Raw genomic sequence first — 5,284 nt, 5'->3', positions numbered from 1 at the left:
CTTAAAGTGAAGATGTCCCTTGAGTGTCAGAGTGGTATTTATTTTTGTAAATTTGAATTTTTGGATTTTTGAGGTTCCAATTTACCATGAATTTATAGAATTTTCAAGATTTTAAATAGTCTAATATTTGGCAACATAGTCTGCTGATGATATGGTTCATTATAGTCATCTCTACACAATTTGGAAGACTGTTGGCCTTGATTTCTGGGATAATGATTTGCTGATGTAGCTAATAAACATTTCTAGGTACTGGAAAAATGCTCCTTCTTTTAGTTTGGGTTTCTATAAAAGCTGCCAAAGTCTTATTCAGATGTCTTATCTCAGAGAGTTTAGAATTGGAAAGAGTATGTCCAGTTATTTTGTTTTCTTAAAAAACAAAATATTATTGTATTAAGCTGTATCATTGTTGTTAGTGGCATATTTATGATATTTTTAACTGTCATTATATAGGGAGTTTTGTTTAAAGCACTTTTTTTTTTTGCCTTAAGGGAACTTTAGCTCTGATGTGGATTTAGTTAAGATACCCATAGGAAAAGAAGATAATAGAGTATGGAATCATGAGAGAACTCTGGGTATAAGTGTGCACAATTCAACAGAGCCATTTACATTGGTAGCTTCACAATATTGCTAATTATCACAATTTTCTGCCTGTTGGCAATAAACTGTCTTGAGGAAAGGGCAGCCTTTCCTAATTCATATAAAAGGCACTTTTGTACTAGCAGCAGGCCTGTTTCTACATTCCTTTTCAAACATCCAGTATCCCAGTGATATGAAAACTTCCTTCATATCCATAACCCAGTCAGAACTTCAGTAACATTTCTAGTGTCACTGTATGAGTAGAGAGAAGTAGAGAGATTATTTTTCCATAATAAAAAAGTGTTTCTATTAGGATTTGAGGTAAAGATTGATTTTTCAATGATGAATTTGTTTAAAGAATGATTTCTCCATATTGATTACTTAAGGAGGAATAACATTTTAAAGTGTTTTATTGTTTGCTTTTTGGTTAATGAGCTGGGAAAAAAATGATTGCCAATGTTTTACTTGCCTTCTTAATAAGATTACTTTGTACAGTTTTGTAAACACCCATAATAGTGGGAGACAGTTTTCCTAAATGTCTTACAGAAAAGGGCAATACAGATTGTCCTTTTAAGTCTTAGAATCACTGAGTCATGAACTGAACATACTAGTGGTATTAGGATTTAATATTATGAAGGATGTTTTAATATCAAATTTATTGTAAGGAAAGCATTTACATTTGTAGACCTTTAAATTTATAATTTGACTCTTCAAGGCACATCTGAACTAAAGAATATTTCCATTTTTGTTAAATTCCAAAACATGTAAGCAAAGTCTTACAAATTCTCCATTTGTAACCTGAATTAATGTTAGTATCTTTTTCGTCTTCAGTATTTGAGTAAAACGGAACGCTTAAAGCTTATAGATGACTTTTTTTGAAAAAGTATGTATATGAAAGCACAGGCATCCTTGGTATACCCAGGGGATTGATGCCAGGACCCTCGTGTATACCCAAATCTGCACATACTCAAGTCCTACAGTCGTCCCTGTGGAACCTGCCTGTATGAAAAGTCAGTCCTCCATGTATGTGGGTTTCACATCCCAGGAATACTGTATTTTTGATCCGTGTTTGAAAAATCTGTGTATAAGCAGACCCACCCAGTTCAAACTCATGCCATTCAAGGGTCAACTGTATTTGCTTACTTATCCAAAGATACCTTTAAGACTTTTCAAGTCTGAAAATGAAATGTACTTTATTTTTTTCCTTCAAGTCAATCATCCTATCCTACCCTAGCCATACTTGCAGTCCGGTACCACTTTGTCCAGGTTTGCTTTACTCTATTGCTCCATCTAGTTCTCCTAACTTCTTACCCTGACTGATGAATTACTCTGCCTAGTTCATCAGTCAGGGTAATTAGAATTACTCTGCCTAATCCCTCAGTCAGAGTGTGGGCTGTGTCCCTGCTTGTCTTTCCTTTCTTAATTTTGAATAGCATTTAATTTACTGGGAAATTTGTGATCAAAATGTTAAGTGATATAAACAAAGAAGACAATATTAAGGACCCTGCAGTATAAAAAAGTCTTAACTGTTGTGGTTCTTTTTTTGACTAGTTAGCTTTAAGTGCCTTCCCAGGAATCCTGTTGTAGAATTTTCAGAACTACTTCCTTTGAACAGGATGAAATACTGTATGGTGCTTTATAACAAGAAGTTGGGTTTTTTCTTATAGAATATTATACAAACGTACCACTACCAGAAGAAAGTAGAGCCAAGTGTTGATTCTCAACTGTGGGAAAATGGACAGGCTGACCCCTCCCCGCCCCCCCACTCCTCGGGGCCAATAATTTTTATTAAGGTATGATATTAATACCTTTAGGAAATTGTCAGGGATTCAGGTGACAGTGTGTGTTGAAAATGGCGTATTGTGTGCTGGTCTGACTTCATTACCATGTTTGTCTTCTATTGTCTTAGAATTTCTTATTTAAATGCTGCTGATAAAATTCTTCATATAATACATTTTTGACAGTAGTAGCATTCTTATGTATAATGTATAGGTTTTGTTGGTTTTTACTCAGAAGTACTCCAGTGTTTCTTGAACCGCAATTCAAGAGCCTTCTTTGGGAATGTTAGATTGAGTAGTATTTCTGTTAAATACAAATGCCTTTTCATCTAGCAAACCAAAAATTTATCTTAACAATATTGAATGCCATCACTTGAGCTCGGGGTGGGAGTAAATTTTGAGATAACTCCAGATTTTTTAAGGCATACAAGATATGTGGAATAGCTCAGAATCAGAACACACACACATATATATATGTACACACATATGTACACACACTATAATGAAATATTTCACTCTGAAGTATTCAACAAAACGTTACATATTATATATATATACACACACACTATATATAACTAATGAAACATTTCACTGAAGTATTTCTTCAACAAAACATGTCCTGTCTGCCTACTTGCTAATGTGAAATTATGAAAGGATTTATTGAAATATATGTTCAGTTTAAGGAGAAATTGGTAAAAAATGCCAGTTGGTGTTCTTCTGCCCTCTTAAAAAAGTATACTTAAAACTTGGGATAATACTTCATCATCTGATAAAACTTTGTTCTGGCTTTCAAGGCTCCTACAGCTTAATGTTTTAAATGCCTAAGGCATTAAATAAATTAAGGGCATTTTAACAACAACAACAAAAAAACCTCAATGCCTGCCTTTGTTAAAGCACACACACACACCCAAAAGTCTTACTTGACTTATTCCTAAAGAAGAATTCTAACCCCTAAAGAGGAATTCTTCCTTCTTGAGGAAGTATCACTTTTTCAGTGATACTAGAAATCATCACAAGGAAACATTTTAAAGAAGGGATCATTTTAAGGAGAAAGAGAAATAGCAATTTAATTAACTCAATGTTAAGAGTATTAATGAAATTAACTATTAATGAAATCAAGAGTTAATGAAATTAACTGTTCCTCAATAGGAAAGGCTAGTCTGAATTAAGTATTCTGGATTATATCATTTTTTAATGAATATAGTTTTATTACTTTATGACTATTTGGTAAGAACTAGGTAAACAGATTAAGATTTGTTCTTTTTTGTTAATAAATGTATGATTAGTACAGTGGAAGGCCAAAAAGCAGTCTAACTTTTATGATAAAATTACAGACTGTGGAATAATGAATTTCTGCCCCAGACCTTGGATAAATTGTAATTAATTTAATTATAGAGATTTTTATAGTGAACTTTTACTTCACTGAAGCAAATCTTGAGATCTCTTAAAGCACAATTTATTTACCTTTTTACAAACAGCAGTCTTAAAACTGATCAATCGTACATTTGCTGTGTCCACCTTACAATCTTCTCCATTATATTAATAGAGATAGTCTTCTCTTTGCTCCTTTTCCTTTTCCCGTTGTTATTGGTGTGGCCATTTTCTTTTTAGGATCAGTGAGACATTTTGCTATGTATGCTATGTAATGTATTAGAACTTCTTACGATATGGCTCACTTTTACATGGTTTCTGATTTACCATATGTTAAATATTTCTTTAAAAACATCTAGTAACTCTATAGTAAGGTTAGACTTTAACATAATAGCAAACATTTTATTAAAAATGTCTTAACTTTCTCCCAAATTATATCATTTTGTAGAAGTTGTATCCTTCTGGGGTTTTTTTGTTTTTGTTTTTTTGTTTTTTTTTCCTGGCTTTCTGAGCTTTAAGGTGCCAATGAATTTTTTCCACAAATTTAATGGGTTTGGTTTAAAATTTTTTAATTGGTTTTTGGTTCTAAAAAGCTAATGAATACTTGAGGTGAATATATAGAGAGCCAGATAGTCCCAAAACTCTATGGGCTGTGTGAATATTAGCCATAATTAACTTTTTTCTTTTTTCTTTTTTTGGAGACAGGGTCTCACTCTGTCTTCCAGGATGGAGTGCAGTGGTGTGATCTCGGCTCACTGCAACCTCCACTTCCCAGGTTCAAGAGATTCTTGTGCCTCAGCCTCCCAAGTAGCTGAGATTACAGATGCCTGCCACCATGCCTAGCTTTTTTTTTTTTTTTTTTTTAAATAGAGACGGTTTCACCATGTTGGCCAGGCTGGTCTCAAACTCCTGACCTCAAGTGATCCTGCATGCGTAATCCCCAAAATGCTGGGATTACAGGTGCGAGCCACCACACCCAGCAAATTAACTTTTTCATGTAGAAAATAGATCACAGATAAAAGCTCCTCAAATATTTTGAAAGTCAAAAGAAAATTTGCTGTTGTTAATAATTGCCTTTGAACCATCAAAGAGGAAAAACTAAGACTATTTGAGCAACTTGTTGAGACTTTAACTTATCAAACTTAGCAGAATTAATTTTTGAGTATTAAGTGAAGTTAGTTTATATAGAGACTTCATCTTTTCTGTTCTATCATGCGAATGAAATAGCTTGGAGCAAGTTCATACACAGTTACTTTTATGTACAAATGTAGAAATCTTACCTATTTGAGATTTACTTCCTGAAACTATGCATATTGAGAGAGTTTACAGAAATATTATGAGAAACCTGAGTTTGATTTTCTCTTTGTGACATTCCTGTTAATGTCACTTTTAAGCAAACCACTTAACCTATGTCATCTTCAGTTTCATCTGTGAAGTGCTGATAATAATGATATCTACCAGGATTGTTACGAAGTTCAAATAGGGCCCCCTATCCACAACACTTAGTAGGTGTTAAGTGAATGTATTTTGGTACTTGAACAAAAAGTGGTTAGTTATGA

General features: G+C 33.4%; 1 long non-coding RNA gene across 1 annotated transcript in view; it reads right to left on the bottom strand.

Moving 5' to 3' along the window:
• Window positions 1-5,284, bottom strand: part of LOC141584820 (uncharacterized) — a 218,387-nt gene that overhangs the window by 6,988 nt on the left and 206,115 nt on the right. The gene's annotated exons all lie outside the window — the stretch shown is intronic.

Source organism: Saimiri boliviensis, chromosome 6 (genome assembly GCF_048565385.1).
Source record: "Saimiri boliviensis isolate mSaiBol1 chromosome 6, mSaiBol1.pri, whole genome shotgun sequence".
Classification (NCBI taxonomy): Eukaryota; Metazoa; Chordata; class Mammalia; order Primates; family Cebidae; genus Saimiri; species Saimiri boliviensis.
Note: the sequence above shows the minus strand (reverse complement) of the source record. Positions and strands in the feature narration are given on the sequence as shown.